At 38.9% G+C, this 24,469-nt stretch overlaps 1 protein-coding gene and 1 long non-coding RNA gene across 3 annotated transcripts in view; both read left to right on the top strand.

Moving 5' to 3' along the window:
* Positions 1-24,469, top strand: part of LOC105569016 (furin-like protease 1) — a 227,624-nt gene that overhangs the window by 72,547 nt on the left and 130,608 nt on the right. The gene's annotated exons all lie outside the window — the stretch shown is intronic.
* LOC105569011 overlaps positions 1-24,469 on the top strand; it is a 126,080-nt gene that overhangs the window by 58,046 nt on the left and 43,565 nt on the right. The window contains exon 2 of the long non-coding RNA XR_001009469.1: positions 1,991-2,074. This is a non-coding gene — a long non-coding RNA (uncharacterized LOC105569011). The remainder of the gene's footprint in view (positions 1-1,990; positions 2,075-24,469) is intronic.

Raw genomic sequence — 24,469 nt, 5'->3', positions numbered from 1 at the left:
TGCGGCCAAAAATTCAATACAATTAATTTTATATCATCTATGTACAATGTTTACGTTGTTGTTATTTATGTATTACTTGCACTACGATGCATTATAAACAAGGCACTTAATCTTCGTTTTCAACGTAAACACGCTATCAACAATATCAAAATAACGTCCATAATATATTAAAGGGAGGGTTATTTTATCGACACGTTCGATATGAACATTTTGCAATCGAAACTATCACAGCATAATTTTAAACATTCCTTTTCTTCGGCACGTTTCTACTTTTTATCAAATGAAAGCAGCTTCCTTGCATCTCCAGAAAGATAAATGGACAATGAGCTTTGTAATTTTTGTTTTACAAAGAAGTTGTTTGATTGTTTGATATCAATCTAGACAGAAATTTATGCGCATACATCTAAATATGGGGCAAATACAAGCGTAGGAAAATTTAATCTTATACGAGTGCATTCATCTACATTATTGGGTGCCAAATTTTAGAATGGTCGACCGTCTCTATATCCAGCGTTCGAACGAGTTGCATCATGTTACAAACGCCGGATAATGTTTGTAGTAATCGTAATCCGGATAGTCGCGGCACGGTAGATTTAACAATCTACAGATTTCGCATGATTCGCTTCGCAACCTCAACACAGTCAGCAAGCTTTATCGAATCGATTATCTCCCTCCCTCTTCAGCGTCCATCTTGCCGGCGATAAAATGACCTTCGCGCAACTCTGTACGACCAGCTGTGCCAATTGACCATCGCGTTCCCTTTCGTTAACCGGTTTTCCTTCGATCAAGTTCAAGAGTGATAGCGAAACGTATAAGATCGCCGCTTCAGTAAGAGAAAGATTACACCTGAAATTGCTATTTGTGAACCGGAAGAGTCGTAAACTTCTCTAATCTCGACTTTTTAATCGCAGAATGACCTAAATATTTGCTTTCACCAGATAGCGATAGTATTATTGAGTGCATAATTCCTTTTCTTTTCATGTGATTGCGATTTTTGAAAGATTCAATTTCAGAATTAATTCACCTGATAAATGACGCTTGCGATATTTCTTTGAAAACTTCTCCGAGTCTCTTAAAGTTCATGTTTAATTTATAAGACTGATTCGAGACGAAGATGGAATATTCAGGGTCATTCTACGGTTTAAAAATAGAAGGGAACAAGCGGCGCTGTCTGAACGTATAACGTTTCCTTCTTTCGGTTTTTCCATTTCAGAAGCTAGAGACAATTTTAATTCTCTTTTAATTACTCGCTTTTATTTTAATTATCCTTGTTCATCATATATGCTTTTTACAAGTTATATTAAAAAAAGTAAAGTTTCTCTCTCCCGTAGTTGATAGAATTTGTGAAAGTGCTATCACTGATATAAGTGTTAATCTACATTGGATAAAAAGATTTTAATTAAATATAATTAATAACAAGAGACACATTGATTTCAATTCCGATATGATTGAAATGAAAACCATGAATTTGAAATATGCATTTATGTACACTAGGAATCGCTGATGCCTTCCCATAAGAATTTAGGCACAGATAGAGCACGTACGCATTTTCTATGCATATGCAAAATGTTAAAATGTGCTAATATATGCCTAAATTTATATTTATACATTTTATATAAATGTATAAATTCATATTTATACATTTATACATTTTGCATAAAATACATAGAAAATGTGTATGCGTTTTACCTGTGCCTAAATTCATATGGGAAAGCATCGGTAATTCCTAGTGTACATATGTACAAAATATGTACGTGTATATACACGTGTGCATTTGTAACAGCTGTTATATCAAACAATAACTCATACTATTCTCACTTGTGCTTTGCGAATTCATGGCTTTACTTTCTTGCTGACCTACACGATTTGCTCCATTGGCATACTTCGCAAAAACAAAAATCCACTTTCATCCATTGGAGAATTGCGAATCATATACCGTGAATAAATCAATCCGCTCGCGGAGCATAACCGTAACTTCTTTGTGTTTCAGGTAAGAGTCTACTGGTTGGAAGGAAACGCGTTCACTGTACCGTTAGATAATCAAAACGCGCCATCATAGTCGAGGACAACGCGAGTAAGTCAGCTGAAATTAATGGTCGAAGTTTAAGGTATCCTACATGATAGTTATATTGCTTATGTCGAGGTAGCGTGACAAACCAGCCTGCCAGGACGAATGCCATTATTCTGTTGAATAATAAGCTGTGCACGTGCATGCGTACATGTGACGTTCTCTTGCTGTAACGATTTCTTCCTTTAGAAAGTTTCGAGTTGAAGCGACTTCTTGAACATGTATGAACTTGAATATGTAATATACTTTTATAACACTTTTAATATAAATTATAAATATCAGCAATCAATAATAGATTCTAATAACGAACGATCCACGGCCGACAGAGAAATTGTTCGGTTGCATTTTGACACCATTTTTGAAATAGTTGGCCTCAATTCGATCTGCATCGTTTGCATCAATATACGATCTTTCAAGTCTGAAATGGCAATTTACTTTCGCGAGCCTGACTGCTTGTTACTAGCAAAAATTGAGTCTTAGAAAGTTAATGATATAAAGCGCGTTTGATTACGCTTCCTCCCGTTTTGAATATAGTTCCTCGTTTGCATGTAGCTCAATGAAGAAGTAGATGTAAAAGTGGCGCGAATCCTAGAAAAACCACTCTATAGGAAACGACGATAAATAAACTTGTTTACTTACCTTCGGGATAAATATCGTGAAATCATAGACCTGTCGATACCGAAGTGCAACGTGATAGAATGTGGCAACATCAAATGGAGTCGATAGAATGGAAATGGGCCACGCATCTGCGTCCGTGATACATTGCAAATGCAGGTGTGAGAATAAAATAAGTAAAATTATTTTTATTCGTGCATACCTCAATTATCTGTCACGCTTATATGGTCGGGAAAGTTTCTGTCGCGTCAAAATTAGTATCGCGGGCAAATTAATGACTAGATAAACACGTGCGACGTCAAACGCTGTTCGATTATATAGAGAAGCGCCAGAAGGATATTGCGTTTCTGCACTTTTAGAGTTTTTTTTTAATAGTTTGATTTATGTTTTCTCTGTAATGTGCAAATCGTGGAAAATGAACTTCCATTTGATAGTGGCACAATTAATACGCCGTCAACCCTCTGCTTTGATTACAATATCTTGAATTGTGATTTTTTGAAATTTATATATATTTGTGTTTACAATTTTGTAGAGTCGACGACGTGCAAAATTACAAATCGTCAATAGAAGTACTTTCAATCGACACTTTAGAGTAGTATTATCCAGTTTCCGAAACAGAGTGTCCATTTGAGTGACGCGTTGGATATTCGCGAAATATTTATATTTATTTGGCCGTTGCACCGGAAAATCCCGTGTTTTCGTGACGCTTGTTCGGCGATAACCCGGCCGCGTGACTAGCCGGTCAAATGCATTTCCGATTTCGAACGCGATTCGTTTCAACTCCGTGCACTCCGGATTTACGAGCCGCGCGTTCGTGATATTGCGCGCGATTGTATCGCGAACGCTGAATAAGTCATACATGCGCGAGAGCTCTTTGTAGTAAACGAACAATGTCAAGCTGCTCTCGCCGTGCCCTTCGAAAGTCATTTCGGTGCGTGACTCCTGCGCGTCTCTTCAAGTTTCGTCAATCGGAATAAGAAATTTTCCCAACATTTTGTGCCTTGCCGCAGAACTTAAAGAGTCGTACGGATCTTTTTCCTTTAAACTTCCGTACTGCGTATTTCTGCAACATACCGCAAACCGATCGTTACGGAAATATTCCTAGTTTACTTTTCATTGGACGCCTTGCATACTTTTATGCAAAGTTAATAGACGTTACAAGGTTTAACAATACGTCGGTATTATTTTTCGTATTAAAATTTCATAAATAATACCCAATTGCTATTTAAGCACCAAGTCGGATATCGATTCTTCGTGGTACGGTTCTCGATGAGAGCGGATTTGTATGCTTATCAGAATATTGCATAATCATTGCGGATAATCGTAACGTAATTCATGAGTAAAAGCTTAAGTAAATACGCGGTAGAAAATATCGAGGGTGCTGTTACATCGGGGATTTCAAGGCTAATTAGCGAAAATCATTATCCCACATGGATTACCGTACGCAAACACGGTGATTATTCGACCGTTTAATTACCCTCCGATGATGGCAGCTTCTCACCTGTGAGATTCGCTTAACAGTTTCGTGCACAAATAGTCGCGTTTCTTCTTCGTGCAAATATCCGGATATAGAGCGGTTCGAAGTCATTGTCCTATCAGTTAAATATTTTTTTTATGTAAATATGATTAACTTTTTTTTGTACATATAATACTCTTTCTTGTAGTTTCTATCGAAAGAAATATTAACTTACATTGACATATAGAATATTTTTAAATTTGTATATACGGAAATTCTATTACGAATTTCTGAAGTTTATTTGTCTTTAAAAAATATTAAAGTGTTAGCTAATAGCGAATTCGGCAGCGTGCACACCAGGGCGCACTAAGGCTTGTTTACAGTCAATTCTTATATTTAAGAATCGTCTTAAATATCTCTTGAAATACTTCGTAGCCAGTAAAATGTTCGATCTGGCATCACTACGGATCATTTTTTAGCTAAATACTCTTTGAACGTGTATTTAAGACAAAATTAAATACAAAAAACTATAAACATGCCTTAGTGTGCACTCAGTGTGCACTAGTGCAAGCGATCGAATTCGCTATAAGAATTGAGGGAGGTGGCAAACACTTTTGGCCAAGGCTGTATATAAATTAATATTGACGTATAGATACGAATGATTGTTATTAAGACATTTTTAATTCATATCGATTCTATTACGACCGTGAGATCTTTGCATAAAACTCGTGCATCGGCCAACTCATGTATACGTTATGTGTCGCGCTATGTAAAATTGTTGGAATGGTTTAAATTGCAAATTGATCACATCTTTCTTGCTGCGCAAATATCTTAACTAGCTAACGTAATTAATCGGTGGGCGTGCCGAGGCGGAAATGCCTGCGCAAAAAGATTTTCTCAAGGCGCTTGACGCAAGGGACCCGCGATCGATTGTAGACACGTGCAGAAACGCCAACATCTCGCACGTGTGCTCAGCTGCACAGCCGGATGTATCCTCGGCCGTATCTAAACCGTGATAAGATATCCTGTCACCATTAACTCATTCAACAATCTTGAGTTTAATTCGTTCATTTTCGACACACTAACCGATATCGAACTAGACGAGTCCGTCGAAGGCAATTCGCAAAAAAGATTTGTACAGAAAACAAAATAACATAGAAATAAAATCGCCGGAAAGAGCATAGGTACGACACAGTATTTTTTAGCAGTTAGAATAATATAAAATACAAACAATAGTTATTTCTACATTACATCACTTTCTTTTTATTTTCGCGACAGATATTAATCCAATGTGCGTCGCCTGTGCCATTATTTAAGATTAATCTGATTAAAGTAAAAACTGTAGAGTTTTATTGCGAGTGAACAACGGAAAGGCGTCGGGAAAAACATAATCATAGTGAAAGGAGCTTTCTAAAATGTACGCGTGTATAAAGGACATGGGAAAAATAATTAATCACGGTCAGCATGATTACGTGTTGAAGTAACAAAAGAATAAAACGGAAAACTACTTCAGGAAATCTACGATCAATGTTGGACGTCTTGAGAAGACGTGTATATAATTAATTGCACAATGCAGTAACATAAAATATCGCAACGCGCGATAGATGCTTTTATTACGAGCATGAGTGTGTGCAAAGTGACAGGTGATGGCATATTGTATTGTGAAAATAATCCTTTTTTTTCCTTTTTACAAAATTACACCAGAATAACGTCACTTTTGTTTTATGATTGAAAAATGAGAACTCGGTGTAAATGGGATCATGCACGCGGGCGCATGTGTGAGTGCGCGAGCCTGCGGTGAACGTTCGATTTTTCCACGCTAATGGCTCTTTATACGTTCACAATGGCGTTTAAATAAGTATATGTATCACAATACGTGTGTTCCGCATTTTACCTGCTGGCCGCATGTGTCGTGTAGCAATAAAGCGACTTTCAAAAAATTTCACTTGATATTCTATTCTACACGTAGAACTGATATTCAGGATTAATCGGGGATTTTTACGAACAATATTAATAAATGAAAATGGAAGATAACGGGATATTATACGCTGACAATACCAGCGCAGATAAGAAACAAATATATTGTCAAAATTAATCTTATCGACGTGTCAAGCAAGCGAGCGAAAATATATAACGGTAGAGAGTTTGTCGAAACGGACAGATAGTACCTTTCAGACACTCAGCAGGCAGCTAATATTGGATATGGCAGACGTGCACGTGACATGTATTGGACATGACATGTGTGAGTAAGTTCAATGCGGAAGCGCAGCGAATGTAACGCTTTTTATGGATCAAAAGAGAGTGCAAATAGATAAACAAGATTTGTCGTTACTTGTAGAAAACAACGTTAAATTATCGACAGCACACGCAGGGAAAGAAAAGTATGTAGGCGCGAGGCGAGAAAAAGAGAGAGGGAAAGATATTCGCTTTCAGAGGGGGGATTTATTTCCTCACAAGTAACGGGCGGGAAGTGGTATACATTTCATGAATATTAAATCTTATATCCGGTCGGCAGAGCGCCGCCGCAAATTTTGAGGTCTTCATTAAAATTTTAGATCCCCTCGCGTGCATTTAGACGTAACGACAAACAGCCGCGGTTTATTGCCACGTAATAGGCGGCCCTTTGTTTTAGCTACGAAAATTTGCAGTTGAAAGCTGCAGGAATTTTATTGCATAAATGCATGTAACAAACCAAAGTCTATTCTTACTGTGAAACGGGCGAAAATTAAGATGTTTGAGAAACTAGCTGGACAGTTTCAGCTATTTCGAAAGCGTTTCAAGACAGTTAAGCGAGAAGAATGGTTTATAGACCGCGCGTCTCCCGCTAATTGGAGAAAATTGTGGCGATTGCAAGTTGCATTGCAAATTGCATCGCAAATTTATCGTCTCATAATTATATAAGTCTATTTATATTTGTCCACTTATATTTTTTATCCACTTTATAAACTTAATGAGGATACGCTTTAATGTGACGATATTCTTTACAAAACTTAACGGCTAATAATTAATTATCATGAGATAATTAAGTTAAAAAAAGATTGAAATGCGTATAAGAAAATGCAATTTAGTTACGGCTGATACAAAGAGATGAAATTCTTCGCGATAAGAACGACGAACAGTTCGTTAACTTACCCCTCGCACTTTAGCGATACATCATTCGGACATTCATTGAACGCAGTGATGGATCGTCAGCCGTTGAATCGCATACTTACATGCGATAAATAATATAAACGGATTATCCACAACATCGCGACTGATTCTTACCCCTCTATAAACTCGATATGCTTCTGCACATCGATATAACACATTCCTTTTCATTTGTTTAAAAATCTTTTTTACCTGAATTGTCGTCTGGTCGGTCCTCTTTAGTATGCAACCAGGGTCAATTATTAGAACAGTATTTTACACATTATTAATCGTTTAATATATTTAAGAACTTTATTCTCGCACTGGTCTTTTAATTCAAGTTTATTATTATTTTTAAACAAACAGACTCCTAAACGCTGTAATGGATATTCTTTGACGATAAAATTTTACACAATGTCCCAAAGAGATGTTCCGTAGCAAAATAGCTTGAGCGAATTCGCCAGTCTCTCGTAAGATTTTCTCTTACATAAGTTCGTGCAGAATTGGTCAAAGAATATTTGCGCAGAATTCCTCTTCGAAGCTTACCTAAGCGAAATTATTGTAGCGAATAATTTCAATAGACAGTCAAATTTACCATCGTTCGTATTCACGAGTGAGTGCTCTGGTGTCGTTGCATTCATTTAACCGTTGAAACATATCTCTCGGATCCCCATTACGACTCCGCTGATCGTCATTTTACACAGTGCGTTACACGTTTCTCAAACAGTACTAAGCAACGAAATTGGATTTATCTCTAATCGCGTCTCTGGTTCTCCTCGATGTCTCTGGTTTCGTTAGCAGCGTACATAATTTGTATCTCAAACAAATATCACTAATTAAAATTAAAAATATACGATGGCCGTTAAGATGCTAAGAGAAAAATAAAAAGGAACAAGGAAAGAAAAATGGTGGGCAATGTGAACCGTCACCAGACCGAAGGTGATAAGTTAAATACACAGGGTTTTGTGTGAACGTGTAAATGTTTGTTTAAATAATTTCTAATACACATTTACACAAAAACCTATGTCTTTAATGTATCACCTTCTGATGACGACTCACATTGCCCGTCATTTTTCTTTCTTTATTCCTTCTTTTCTTTTATCATCTTAACGACTATCATATATTTCTAATTGTAATTAGTTTTCTATCGGAGCCTAGTTACAACATTTAATCACTTGAATATGTTTATGTATCTGATTTTAATCGCCGATAATAATATAATCTGCCACCGCTACTCTATATTCCATGCTATAAAATATCTATGTAAAAAATCGCTTTACAATGGAGGGAGAGGGTCGATAAATGCCTCGCGAAAACACTTTTCCCCTTAATATCTTTCTTCCGCGACCATAACTATGTCGGCGATCGAAGCGTGCTATTTGCTTTACATTCTAGTGCGCTCGTCTATAACTGCAAACACGCTTCCTGACGTCGTCGTGTTTATTCGGGTCGTCAGGACGTCGCGTCCAGGCACTAATTGCGATCGCGCTGATGGATCGCACTTGCTTTTGCAGATCCGTGTGAAGGAGTATACGCTGATTTTAATTCCAGATAAATCCGCATACCCGGTCAGCGCCGGGTCGGCCGCGTTTATCCGGAACGATTTCAATCTTCGCAAATTACAGCGCAGTAGTCGCGCGCTTTGTTTAATTTGCGATACCTATGGAAGATGGCATTCTTATAATTATACGTGAAATTCTATATCGCTGTTTCTCTCTTCTTCTTTTTTTCCTATTCAGCTTTGCATTCTCATAAGCATAAGAAAGATACATTTATATTCAAGTACGTGTTACTATATTGCACCCGGAGAACGCAATGGAAAAGCATAATTTCCATCTCTCTTTTTATCTCGAAGCGTTTGTTTAATGAATGTAAATTGCACGCGCGCCGAGACTACTCGCGTATAAATTAAGAGCTTCATAAACAAAAAGTTGATTTTAAATTAAGAAATGTAATTAAAATATAGCGAGCGGGGATATACGCACGGACCGGTGACCTAAAAAGCGTTTGAAATGCGACAAATTACAAGCGACATTCGCGACGACTGAGAAAATGTATGCGAGCCCGCGGCGCGACTGGCTCTCTCGATAAAAGTCGGGGCGAACTATTTCCGCGCGTAGCGCGCGTAAATCGGAGAACTTTAAAGGGACACTTTGAAAAATGAACGATACGTACCGTAACGATGTACTCTATTACAAGCGTATCTTGTGCCGCTGCTGCGTTTGCTCAACGTGAGACTAGCTCCTGTTATACGTGCGAGGTGTAACCAAAAAGAGAGAAACGGAAAGGACCTCCTGTGTGTTAACGTCTTCCACGACGTGTTCTTACGTCGCGGCGCCCTTTCGGGTAGCTTATGCTGCCGCACGTTCGTCCGCCTCCACGCCGAGCTTAATTATACGCGAAACATAGACCCTTTGTGCCTGATACCGTAATGATAATGCCACCGTCCATGCCACTCGGGAGTTCGTCACGACGCTTGGAACTGCGAATTATGCAAATTGTTCCACCGCCTTGCCGCTGCTCTCTCGCGGGCTTGCTCAATCTCGGATCCGGCGTCGCGAATCGAGGGACGTGAAATCGATCGCGATAAACCAGTTAACGATCACGCGATTGACTATCGCATTTATAAGCAATCTCGCGTTTACGAGCGGCTCTCTCTGTCCCACGAGGTTTTCAGGCTCGCCTCCTTTCACAGTCATGACACGTAACGGCTGGACAGTAAAGGCAATCATAAAGACGAAACGATTCGGCAAATCGATCTAACGTAACGTCGTGCAACATTACGATTTTTTTTGTCTTTAAGAATAGATTTACTCGCGTAAATTTATGCCGAAGAAATGCGCTTATATTAATCCAATGATCGCAGTTGCCTATTTGTTTTACAGTAAATTATTTGTGCCAATTCTCGTTGCTATAATAAAACAACGGTAAAATCAATATAATTGATGCCGCGCGTAAAATATAATTTCCCTTTTAATCAAATTATTAAGTTAATATCAGTGCTTCTTTTTCCTTTATCAACAGCGTCGGCCTCGCCGCGCACTAATTATGCTCTAATTGGTTTCCGATAAAAGATTCATCCGCGCGTACAGCCCGCAACAAATGGCGTCTAATGCAGCGGGGTGGGAAGGGGGGGTCCGGAAATCACGGGAGGATTCGGTAAGCCATCAATCACGGCTCGTCCGTCTCTTTGTCAGAACGATGCGATTCCTTGCGATTTCGACTGGTCGGATTCCCGGAGTAGCGCGGAAGAATCCCGTTCGGGAAGATCGCCGATTCGATATCCGAAATTCGTCGCGTGCCTCAGTGTCGGCCCCGTCGATCAACTTGAAAGCAGATCAACCTCGATATCGAGGCACGAAGGAATCTCGAAGAATCGATAAACGTCCGCGCGATAGGCGGTCGCTTTGTCGCGCCCAAGACGCAAAATAAATGTTTGAACGCGCTGCAATTCAGACCCAATTTTCCCGCCGCACTCACGTTAATGCTTGTTGGACTCGCGATCGGGCTGTATTCTACGGTGACGTGAATTTCATGTCGAAAACATTTCACCCACGGTATTCGATGTTGTCGCTCGGTGACCGATCTTGTAGCGCGGGCTTCTCTCTTATCAGACGAGATACATTCTTGATCTGTCCGTATGTTCCGTACTGTCCAAAATCACCCATTTGAGATCGAAGATGCCGCAGTCATCTTCACGGGATTCCCGATTCTCGCTGGGATTGCTGAATTCATAGAACCTTAGCTCCATAAGTCATTGTTCGACACAATTCCTCCGTTCTATCTGATTCGCTACCACATATCCTCCCAGTTTCACGGATACTTCGTGCCGAAGATCTTGGACTCCAGATAGCCGCTTGGCGCATGCAAGAACTTGCAGATTCTTGACTATGAGAGCTCCTTCGTTCCCGCAGGGATGACCAATCCGCAAAGTCATTTGGCTTAGCAAATCCCCGGGGCCGAGCTCAACACACCGCGGACACTACATACGTTTACACTTCATGTACACACATTTTTGTAGATGAAGAGCACAATAAGTATTTAAAAAGAGCAATTTAATTTGGACAACAAGAAGAAAGAGTAAAAATAGGAATATAAACTACAGGAATAATAGTAATTGTATACGTGTGTGTTTGTCGTCTAAGAAAATGAATATTTAAACACGCTGCACAGCAGCCCCGAGCTTCCTCCGCATTTACATTAAATTTGGTATAGATGAAACAGGAAGCGAAAGCCAAAGCTCATTTTTATTCAAATAAAAGATGAATTAACTGTTTAATTTAATTATACAATAAATTTACTTTTCTGGTATTTTCTCATGAAAATTGTGCCATCTTTGTACATTCAAGTTTTAAATACTCACCTTGTGATGTGCTCATTCGAGAACTTGAGAGTATTTAATGTATCTATGCTCCACAACTCACGCACCACTCATTACGTTTAACTCATTCCCCTCGTTATTACTCGTTCACTTTTATTTCCATCTTTTAATTTAAAATAAGAAAACTTCCTTCGTTCACGTGGCCTCAGATTTGATTCTACAAGTGCTACTTCTCATCGATGTTTGTGGAAACTGTAATTAGTTATTTGTAGATACTTTTCATTTCACGCTACCGTGTTAATACCACTATTACTAATCTGCATATTTATTGCTGTTTTGTAGATCGGAATAATAATTTGTTACTTAGAGCACACTGTAGCAGAACAAAGTTCGTAGACCCGACGCAGCTGACAATTTCCTCGACATAAACTTCCTTTTTACTGTTATCCGGAAGCTCGTGCACACGCAAAGCTTCAGCTTTAACAGAGCGTATTTCATCAATCTCAAGTTCATCTCGAATTATTTTTCTCATCTAAACAGATAAGAGGCGCATTTTCTTCGCGTAATCCTTTCGTCGGGTCTCCAGGACTTTCTTTTTCAATGTATTGCACCTGTCTTAGCAGATTTGTTCAACGAAATCTGTGTAGAGATTTAAGAGATATAGAGATTTTATCCTTATCTAATCGAATTGATCTGTCATGCACAATCGTACTTCTACTTTAATTAGAGATTGTGGGAAAATGTAACTTTGCAATTTGTTTATTTTAGTTTAATTTCAAGATTTCTCTTAAAATTTTTTTAATTAAAAAAATAGTATTGTTAAAATAAAAGATCCACATTTTTTTTTATAAATAAAAGAATGATTGCGAAAATAAAGCTGTGTGCAACGTTAAAAATAACTAATATGCACTAGTTCCAGGCTAATTTCAAGAATTTATAAACGAAAAATCTACAAGGAATATCTAAAATAGAATAATAGGAAAAATCTTAGCGAAACAAGTTAATCTTTTTCCAAAAAACAATCCAATTTTTTAATCAATAACCTGAAACGTCGAATATACTCATTAGAAGTATAAATAAATAATTAATCGAATAAATAAAATATTCATAAAATTTCACGAATCGAATAATTAATTTTGACAGCAATTTTTTGCAATGGACTTTTGTGCATCGGATTTAAGATTTTATAACGCGGAGGATTCAAATCCCTACTGGCCCTTTTGCCGCGTTAACTGACAATTATGAAACGAAACGGGACGCAGTAAAGTGTCTGATCTCAGCAGAAAGCGAAATCTGAAGAATTTCGCGATATTTCCCCGAACGAAATGGCAAGTCGTTATTAGGAGGATTATTTTTTATCAGGACACAGCATACCTCCAGGAGCTGAGCCTGCAGTGATTGCTAATGCCGCGAAATGAGGATAATTAATGACTCCTTCGCGTTTCACCGCGAGTTTGCTGGTTAAACCGCTGACGTATGTGTTACGAGACTTTGTAATGACTCGTGCGACAGAAAAGTTTAAACATACTTTGGGGAAATCGTGGACATCGGCAATCGTAAATGTCGTAATCGTACAGCGCTGTAGCAGGATTTTTTGATAGCACAAAATTTACTGCGCCCGATAAAATTGCATTTGAAATTACGATCGTAATGGCTTTTCGATAATTTACTATCGCCTACCGGTTCGATTATCCAGTTATCACGTAATATTTACCTCGTAAATTATATTGAATAGCTAAAAAATTATACAAACACGCTTATGGGGCATTAAATAACAAGGTATTACGTAATACACAACAGTGAAACTATTATATATTGAAATAATGATATACGAAGCATGTCGATATTGTATTTTTCATAACTTTTACTATGATAAAACTAAAGTTACGAGAAAGGAATAATCGCGATGCGTTTATTACCACAACAAATGAAATGTTTAATGTAATCACTTACGATTGAACTAAAAAGACGCCGACTCGTTACAAGTTTCGGCGTTGCCAATTCGCCCTCGCGAAATCGCGATTAATTCATTTAGCGCGATAAAAGGGCCGGGTTCGAGTAATTTGCATTAATGAAACGTCTCGCCTTTCTCTTCGTTCCCTTGTGTCCGACTGTAATTGAATAAAGCAATTGCGTTAGCCGAAGCGACGACCGTGTTCCGAAGGCCGTGCCTCCGTCTGAGAATTTTCTTGACGCGCGATCCGCATATTTCTCGATAGTTTCGTCGCCACGTCGCGTACTATTCCCGCACGAGAAACGCCAGGTGATCCGACGATTAGCGTTCCGCTTCCGAGCTTTCGGTTGCGGATGATTAAGTCGAATGATTAAATTGCGCGTATCGTATGCCACAATGCTCGGGGGTTTACCACATCTGATTGCTCCGGATAATTGTCTTCACTACGCTATTAGAAACCTCTCGCTGTCATTCGCGATGCGAGTTTCCAGCACGAGCTGATTCCATAATTTTTCTCGTAATCTTTTGTGTCCTAATGCCTCTTTTGTTCCTAAATAGATTCCTATGTGGACTCTCGCAATTGATTGAAAGTATAATAAATAAGATAACACAAGTAATTCTTATGAGGTATGTTGCACCACAATTCGTAAATAACACTCGCAATCAGGCTCTCTTTGATTCGTAATCGAGTGATCGAAAAAAAAATTCATTGTTGAGCCTCTAGAAGTCAGTGAATTATCACTGAAAATAGTGAACGGTTACTGAGCTGCGGTTATAAGGTATACCACTGGAAGTCGCAGTAATATACTTGTAACTAGAAATCATTGTTTTCTGTGATAATTCACTGATTGATTTTCAGAGAGCAAGACTGCTGTTTTCGGGGTGTGCTATGTACACGAGTAATTCTGCAATTTGCTGCAAATATATCTCGCCGGGAATTTCCTCGAGTTTGACGGAGAAAAATTAAATTTCGATGCGCTACATTCTTGAAATCCACAACAACGCCGACGTACGAACGATCGATCGCTTTTGTTTCACCAAGTTGTAGTAAACCGAACTTCCGCGAAGCGCATTACATCGCGAAATCTATGCTGGCGCGTTCGCAATCATCCTCTCTCTTATTTCGCGTTTCCCTGCGCCGCGCCGGTCGTTATTTATGCATTCTCACGAGAGGGTCGATGGTCTCCGGTAATTCGCGCGGCCCGATCGACAGACGTCGTGTCACGAATTCCTGGACATCGCGATGTCGGTCAACAGCACCCGTTGCTGTCGACATATCTCGGTCCGAAATAGGAATGTCGAGGGAATCGATAAATTCGCTCTCCCGCGATATGTAGGCTGCTGCGCCTCCGCGTCTCCTCTCCCTTTTACGCTCTTTCTTCGGCAGCGTCCCAGCCTGCCAGCGCGCGGGTTCGCGTGTTCATCCCCGAAAGCGTGAATGCCGCGTTTGTTCCGCCGCGAGAATTGTCGACTGCGAATAGAAAACGATGCGTTTAAACGCCAGACGGGGCGTTTTTAGTAAATTAAACAAAAAGACTCTTGCACACGGTCAGCGATAACATCGCGCGAGGGGAAATTCATTCGCCTCTCCGATGTTAAGGTGGCTCCTGAACGAAGGAGCGGTTAGTATGGGTGCTTTGGTGGGGTCGCTTTTGTTTTTGTAAATTCATATGACTTTTTCATTTAAAAAATATCACTTAATGCATCATTGATCAAATGTATTGATATGCTAGGTTATAGATGCACATTTAAAAACATATTTGAAAATATGTGATGTTGTCAAGTGTCAAAGAGCTGTCGAGTTTCCTCAAAACATTGTATCTTTTGACCTTACACTGAGAAAAATGCCCGATTAAATATAATCGGATAATCCAATGACATAATCATATTTTTCAGCGGATATACAATTTAATTGAATATATCCGTTTGTTATTATGTAATTGGATCATCCGATTACATTTAATCCGACATTTTTCTCAGTGTACGACATACTTGAATTTTAATTTTTTTCTACTCTTGGTCGGTTTATGCAGGAGCCACTTTAAAACGAGTGTCACGAAGTTGTTGAAAAATCTCCCCGTGACACCGAAATTACGTTCCGAATTTCCGCCCACAGGTACATATAATACATATAAATTTTGCCGCCGCTGGCGCACTTTATCGGGTGCTTAAGCATCGTCTCTTGCTTGAGCCTCGCGGCGCAGTCGTTGCATATGCCAATATGAATATACGTCTATATCTTGGTGTGCAAACTCGACCGGCTAACCGGAATCAAATAGCCAGAGGCCTCATTCTGACCTACCCAGAACTTCTCGTCACGTTCGTAGACTATGGCCCCCGGATGCGAACATTTAAATTCGCGCTACAAATCAGGCCGTCACGCGTGGCAAAAGGAACGGCGAGATCGCTCTTTGCACAAAAGACTGCAGAAGTGTCCACGTTTATCATTCCGTTATCGCCGCATTTTGTCATTAAATGTCCCGCGGAATATTTTTCTCCGGAAGACTAGAGCTTACCATTCATCTGTCGTCCGTTACATTGTAATATAAATTATTACCTCCCCGACGTATTCTCATCGTCCGGCGGCGTAACGTAATAAAATGTTGAAGAATAATTTATGTACACTTTTACGTGTTCCGTGATATAAATGTCGGTGCGTACTTAAAAGAATATTTTTCCTTCCACGTACAGCCGGGCACAAATCATAAGCTCCTTCGTTTCTCAGATTAATTAACCTCTCGGTTGTTAAAATAAATGCAGACACCGTGGGATTATGAGCAGCGGCTTATGCGGTGCTTTCATTAAAAGAATGGAGGAGTCGCATTCTTAGTTGAAGAACAGATTGCCTGACGCTTTTACTTCAACTAATTAAATTATCATAAAGGATTAATATTTATGAACAGTGTTGAAAGTTCGGGTGACATTAAAATTCAGAGGTTGAACAAGAGTCTATGTATCCGCGCGATACAAAGGGAGTTTGGAAATTGATCCTTTTCATGGCACAAAGGAATGCAAAATTCAACGATGGCTATTCACTGGTTTAATATTACAGAGGCGGTTTGCGAGTGGAGAGAATTCCACGCAGGCCTACTTATGAATCATTTTTCAATTCGTTTCCAATCTTTGTCGAACTGGCGATCGGAGATGAAAAAATTGTACATGTCTTTCACTTTCAAACGCTATTGCAGTGCTTGGCATTGCGTTCTAAATAAATATGCAAGATTTACCTGAATAAGATGAACTTGCTTATTTACGCTGAATACACATTGCTTACAAAATATAGTCACCGCGTATAAAGGAAGATGGATAAAGAATAATAATTGTAAAGTTAAATCGTTTCCCTTACCGTTATTGCTTCTCATTTATTAACGATACTCGACCAACAGCCTGGCGGTGCCGTGATTATTGACAAAGTAATTATTAATTAGAGATTGTTGTGCTTACGTTGTTACCGTTATGATCATATTAGTCGCGTGCTCGCAGCAATCCACATGAGAATTTCGACCTACTTCACAAACTACGGTGGATTATTGAATCTTTGATAGCGTCGTGAACTTTGGAAATAGGTACGGTGTACAGTACATTCGTGCAATATCCAGCATTCGCGTATTGCCCAATGAGAAGTGCATCGAGATGGCAGCCGATTGTGTGGCATTTCATATTCATTCGTTGTTTGACATGAGCTGCATCTACAAAGCGATAAGCGTTGTACGTTAAACGATTTTAACGCAAGTTAAATTCTCTCTTAAGTTACTTGCGCTTTTTGAACATTTATTTTACATACTTTCTGAAAATATATTAATTAAAGGAAAAATATTTTATAATTTTCAGGTGTTCTTAATATTAAAATTAAATGCAGAGAGAGAGAGAGAGAGAGAGAGAGAGAGAGAGAGAAGCCGAAAGTAGTGCAGAAAGCAAGAAATGCTTGAAAATTCGATGTCCGTTTTACGGCACGGAAGTGTGCGGGAGATAAACCGTATGGGAGAAATACGCGTGGAATTGCTTCTCGATACGAGCGATTGCCTTTCGTGCTCGTTCATTTTACCGAAGACGAGTCTCGACTTTAGGACATAATTTACGTCGCGGTTTTTATCTTTGTTAAACACTGTCCACCGTAAGGTTCATAAACGTTGCCGTATGCACATGCATGTACGTGTGCGTATGAAAATTTATTTGAATATTAAAAAAATTAAGTCGTTACACGTTATACACACGCGCAAAATGTGATTTGTTGAGTTAATATCTGTAACAAAATAGAAAACATTTTTATCTACAAAGTGTTGCATAATTTATAAAAATTTTTCGAAGAATAACTTTCTCGGAGGAAATATTATATTTTCCTTGTAACTTTTGTGATTTTGTTTTCTTAACGAAGAGAATTAATAATAAGTTTTACGAAACTCTCACAATTTCTTTGTCCACAAGAAAAATCAGTTTTCCCCGCTGTGATTTTCTAGAAAAGATTATCGTTACAAGTTCTAGGGCTCTGAAATTATTTACTACGTGTAAAATGAATCCTTCCTCTCTTTCGCTCTCGAGATATAAATGCTCGGCGAAAAAAGTGCAACGATTAATCTCGACATACGAGGCACCGAAATTCCGCCGTATCGGTGAAACACGAAATCGCGATAAACTGGTCTAGAGGTAGATGAGCCTCAGAAAGCTGCTTTCTCCGTACGGATGCCCGCGTCTTGCTTTCGTCTCGCTGATCTTGTATGCCGAGTGTAACGAGTTCCGCGCGCTATCGCGAGCTTGCGGGCTTACGGAGCTTACCGTAGCTTTCTTGCGCGATCTACGACTCTCTCATGCTTGCTCGTTTTTTCCATTTTCCCTGTTTACACTTTTACGTTTACACCGTTGTGTCTACGGTATTGTACACAGAAACAATAAAATTGCCAGCCGTGCCGTTTAATCTTTGATAACACGGTGACGTGAATACTTTATTACGCTTCCTTCCTGCCGAGCAAAAATTGAGCGAATGTAACGTATAACAGAGACGCGTAATCCGTTCGGATATACCGATGGTCGCTGGATGCTGCATGCGCGATAAGCATACGCTTTTGAATCAATATACATATATATGATCGTATACGCACACACACATATACATATGTATATATGTATATAAAATATAACTAATTAAACTAATTGTAAGTACAATATTTATTTCATATTTCTTACGCACTTCAAGCATTGTCTTTTTATAGTAAACTAGACAACACAAGCGCGCGTCATTTGCTCTCACTGAAAATTCGCATGGTTTGACAGCTGCAAATAACACGACTGAAGCATGTCGTATCGCACAAGCGAGACAGCCAATTGGCATCTCGGAAAAGCGACAATAATACTTCGGGACTTTCGACTATCGACTTAACACGCATTTTTTATAAAAAGGAACAGGAGGAGGAGGAAAGGATACGTGAGTAATGTCTGTCGCGATTGTAATTATGTTGCTCGATGAAGATTCTAACACGAACATCATCTATTTTGTAACATTGATTATTTTATGATATCAACGATCGATCATATCTTTTGATGAAACACAATTGCGCATGGAAAGAAATAACTTGAACTGACAGAGATCAACGAAAGATTAATAAATCCTGATTGAAGAGCGTAAAATGTGTCCCGTCATAAAAGTCTTTCTGAATCCCATCGAAACACTTGGCTGCCTCGTGCACTAATAAAGCTCGTTTAGAATAACGAGAGTCGTATAGTGGCTCCTGCCGCGATCAAGTATTCGCTGTGTTATAACGTGAGTCGACTGATCAGTAGGCGTATTGCTCATAAAGATCTTCCCTCCGGCGTCACATGACGTTTAGTGGCGGCGTACAATAAATTAATTGCGTCGATAAGAGATACATAAATGTATACACGCGTGATACACATTGCGCGTTGTATGATTACCGGCTGGAAAGCTCATTCTCGCGTATTCCATAGTTTTTCATTGTGAAGATTAAAATTTTTGTTGTTTTTAAAGTATTTTTTTCTCAACAACTTCGAGCTATCCCTTTAAAGTGTCCAAGCTGGTAAAAAGTTTCTTGCTCCTCGTTGACGTTGCAATGTATGCTTATATTTAATGAACGCGATAATTGTGTGTATTTTTTTTTAAATTTATACACCGCTAGTTGCACAATGCGCGCCCCCGTGTCTTCCTTATAATTTATTTTCAAAATTTGCCACGTTTTGAAACAAACTCCTCGCAACTATTTTAATTTATGTTTGCTTAACATACAGTTTCCTCGAGTGTCTTTACCTCAGACAAGTAAATTTAGCATGAATTCGAATAACCGTTGTGATGCCAAACTCTCGCGGTTTGGAACATGGATACCTTCGACATAGATTAACGCCTACTTGGGGTGCGCCGGGAGAACAACGCATTGCGTTATATATTAAGCTTAACAGATGATGTTGATTGATAGAGATTCATCGTTCGAGATACGTCGCAGAGCACGTGTTACCTAGGATCAGTAATGGATTCGCAATTTATCCACAATGCCTTCGTAACGGCCTTCCTTCGGGCGAAACAAATCACCGTGATTTGTAAACGACGCTGTTATATGGCGTTCTGAATGGATCGTACGTTTGCTCAGTGGAGTAATTGACAATAGATTTCAATTCGATATATATTCAATGGCATGTAACAGATACATCGTACACAATAAGAGTCAATAGCTTTGCTTTGTAACTCATTTTTAAGATGATTTTTAAATGCAACGTGAAAAATAATCTAATACATCAGAAAATATTAGCGAAAGATTTTCCGTTTACTTATTAATACAAAGAAATAATGGAGATTTCCATTTTGAAGGGAGAACTTTTTAAAGCACAATTTTAATAATTCTTGATTCTATTTAATATCTCTTGATTCTACATACATTTGTAAATAAGTATCAGTGCAAATAATTTATCACTCCTATCTCTATAATTTGTGGAAAAACTTTTTATGCGATAAATAAATAACGGCAGAAGTTCTTGCACTTTACGCGATTTTGTGCATTATACGTTGTTATACATGTCGTTCAACATTTTAGGCAATAATGCGAATTTATATGAGTACTCCAAGTTGGTATAAAATAAATTGTCAATTCGCCTGGGCGCAAATGATTTAGTGCTTTAATTGAACGCGGTGATTTTCTAACGAGGCATACTTTTTACTCTTTGTCGCGGCAGGGGCGCAATTCGTACGCGAGTTATCTGATAGTGGATATTTAAATGCAACACGGTGGTACACGGTGGTACACGGGCGTCACGTGTCGCCACATCGCCGTAATTACAGGGTAAGCTAAACAACGCTTCCCTCAGACCTGGCAATCTTGTAATTTTCAGAACGGTGTGACAATATCGCGTTACGCCGCCCGTGAAATAAACGCCGTCTATCCCGAGTTACTTGTTAGTCATCGATGCAACACGGAATTACGCTCGCGATAGCAGCCCGGCGAAAGTTTCTCAAAGCCAATCGAACGTTTCGGTATTTTCCCTTCGGTCGTTGTCTTCCGTCTCGATGAACTTGTGATAACTTTGAGAGTCGATTCAACAACGTGAAATTTTTACAAATCATTAATATTCGGATTTCTAGCACGCGCGTACACCTCATATAATACGCATTAAAATATTTTTCGCCAGTTTAGGTACACCCTGTGTATAATCGTCATTTTCAAAATTATACGTCACTTTTCCAATATCTCGCGTAAGATACTAAATTGCAGTCCGCGTGGTGTAACAATGCCGGCATTTCTATTTCATCATATGACACGAACGTTCTGCCATTCGTGCGCTCTTTGCAGCGACATAAATCTCATACATTTTTCTTCTAGATGGATAGCAATTGTTTATGAGATAACAGTGCTCCGAGCAGCACGGCTACTTATGGCAGAAATAACAAACACTCGCAAACTACTTAAGGTAGTTTCCCTGAGTACTCAACGTGAAATACCGTTCAGCTCAGTGTGAAAGTCTACCGCAGCTCAGGATAAATGATTTCCATTCTCCGGACGACAGGGGTGAGTCAGGATGTCGGATTAAGATCGCTTCGAGCGTCAATTTGATTATACGGAAGTACCGTGTGCGATGATTAATACTCCATAAATTAATAGTCGCTCGTTTATTCTGAGTCTCGCTCATCGAATTATTATCATTCAACCGAATATCTATTTCATCTTGTAGTAATTCGTTTAATGTAATATTATGTATACAGTTAACGCATGTTTGCGCACGCATTTTTGAAACGACAGATCTTATCTCATCAAATTAATCGGACCAACTTGAGTGAAGCTCCAGTGGATGAGCGTTGGACGTTTCCGCGTCAAACTGCACGCAAGTGTTAGAATTGCGAAAGACAGTATTAGAAAACGTGGTAACGTTTGACTAGCTTCCGATAAATAAATTTTGAAAAGTCGCAATCATTTCTCCTCCGTTCTGATTCACTCCGCTTTCATCTAAGCGGAATTTTCGTGAAGCAGGTCGATGTTTCGCGGCAGTACGAACCGGATCGAACGTTGTTCCCCGGGAACGCTGCGCTGGCAGACCGCCCAGAAACATATTATGCCCCCGTTCGCCGAAACTCTGAGTGAAACGGGCAGGGATGCTCCAGAAGCGGATTCGCGCGCGGCGAAATATCCGAAAGCTTCCGTAATTCTAAGACTCGACTATTCCGACCAGCTGGAAACGAACCTCTGCGACGATAGCTTACTCTGATTATTTTTGCAGTGCAAATAATCGGACAAATATCGTTTGAATGCCCGTGCCAAAGATTGCGTCTATATTTAATTATTCTTTCATATTTTTTATTTTACTATTTCTTTTAGCGAGGCAATAAATTCTAGTTTATAATTTCAAGGGAACTTATAATTTATTTAATAAGATAATCACTGAAAGTGCTGTTATTAATTTTAACGAGTAACAGGGAAAGGATTTTGCAAGTTAAATCGAACCAAACGTGGTGAATTTACATTATATAACATTTAATTAATAAGTTGATACAAATTATAAATTGCGTGTTTCGGTTATAATCTGAAACTCTCCGACTAGCACGAGTACTTAAAAATTGAATGTAAATACGAATAGTGCAATTTTCAACAGGGAGTGCCAGAAAAATTCTGCTATTATTCGTAATCCGCAGAATATTCAAAGTATAGAAATGAAAACTGGGACTGGCTGACAAAGAGAAATGAAACACACTCACCAAACCAAGTCAGCTTTCGATATCTTTCTCGGGGCTTCAGTCTATCAATCTCACGTTTTCTGAACTTGGTTTGCCGAGTGGAGTCCACTTGTCTTTGCCGGCTGGACCCGATTTTTATTTATAGCCCGAATATTTTGCAGACTATGAATATCAGAAGAATTTTTCTGGTATTTTTTTTTCCTTGAAAATTATGTTACCTTTGTACATTTAATTTTTAAATACTCACTCTATGTGCTCGTCGGAGAGCTTAAAAGTATTTAATTCACGTACATACACCATTGAAGATGATTCAGTAGAGCCGAAACGTACGATTTATAATTTGCATTAAATTATTAATTAAATGTTTTATAACGTTGACGCACGCACAACTAACCGTGTTTCACTCCCAAAGCCCACTTCTAGTTGTCACTATTAATTTTAATATCGACAGGTTTTAGTTTCAGTTCATTATTTATTATGTATTTTATATACCTACGATAAACTCATTCGTGAATTTATCAGATTTTCCGCATGAGTTGTTCAAACTCTATCGTGTTGCGCTATTTGGAAGGATTGACCATCTATTTCGCAGGGAAACCAAAATCAATACTCTAGTCGTGCCGATGCCCATGTTCAAGCTACTAGATACCCAAAATCTTGGGCAAGTTGGCGATAGTTTCGCTTAAGCTAAATCACGTATCGAATCAATTTCCACTGGACGAACTTATCTAGTTATCCTCCAATTCAATTATCGTATAATTTCTCAAAAACCTTGCCAACTTTCCATCAAGTAATCGGCCAATTACGTTAGCGTAACGTTAATATTAATATTTAATATTACCCACTCTATGGTCTTTCGTTCTCGAAGATTTACGGGCAACACTGGGATTTTTCTCTCTTTTCTCCTTTTTTTTATATACAACGAATGTCTCAGCTACAATGATCCATCACGATTGAACATCTTGTTGCAGCAAGAATAGCAGGATGTTATTTCGTACGAAATTTTCGTTTCCTTTTTATTTGATGGGGATAAACGAGATGAGGGCAAACGAAGTTCTTAAATTATAAACTTGGCATTAATCACATCATCCGACAAGTATAATGAGAAATTAAGCTTTCGTGAATTAATATACGAGACTAATTACCGGAGACTAATTACTCCGTGTAGCAGAACGAGCGAATCAGAATATATCTCGTGTCTCATTATTTTTCATTTTATATTTGTTTGTAAAATTTCGTAAATTTAATTGGGCAATTTTTATTCGAGCCCACGACAAATGCTTACAACAAGCAGTACTCCCTGAGTAATTACCGTATTGGTCTCTGAATACTGTGTTGAAGATATTGGCACTTTGTATCGAAGCACGATATTCCATCTTCGGGACAAACTTTCAAATTCGGAAACGAACGAGCACGTCTGATACGACAAGTGTGTACGCGCATCTATCAATGTGTCAATAATACTGTTATAAATCAATCCCGCGCGTGTCTTGTAAATAAATCGGAGACTCCAGGCGGTGCGCATCACGATAATACGGTCGGATGTCTCTTTCGCGGTGCATTCGACACTTCAAAGTAACACTCTGAGCACACGTGTATCGCAGCATCCGTATCAGGTACGCTCTGGAGCAATCGATACCGCGAGCAATCGATACCGGGTGCTCACGAAAAATGACGATCGTATCGACAAGCGAATGTATCGGTATTTCACAATATATCAAATCGCGGCTGGTTACGGCGAATTTACGCGGTGCACTTTTGACCAT

The sequence above is a fragment of the Vollenhovia emeryi genome, unplaced genomic scaffold (genome assembly GCF_000949405.1).
Source record: "Vollenhovia emeryi isolate VEMERY1.0 unplaced genomic scaffold, V.emery_V1.0 DF939126.1, whole genome shotgun sequence".
Taxonomy (NCBI): domain Eukaryota; kingdom Metazoa; phylum Arthropoda; class Insecta; order Hymenoptera; family Formicidae; genus Vollenhovia; species Vollenhovia emeryi.
Note: the sequence above shows the minus strand (reverse complement) of the source record. Positions and strands in the feature narration are given on the sequence as shown.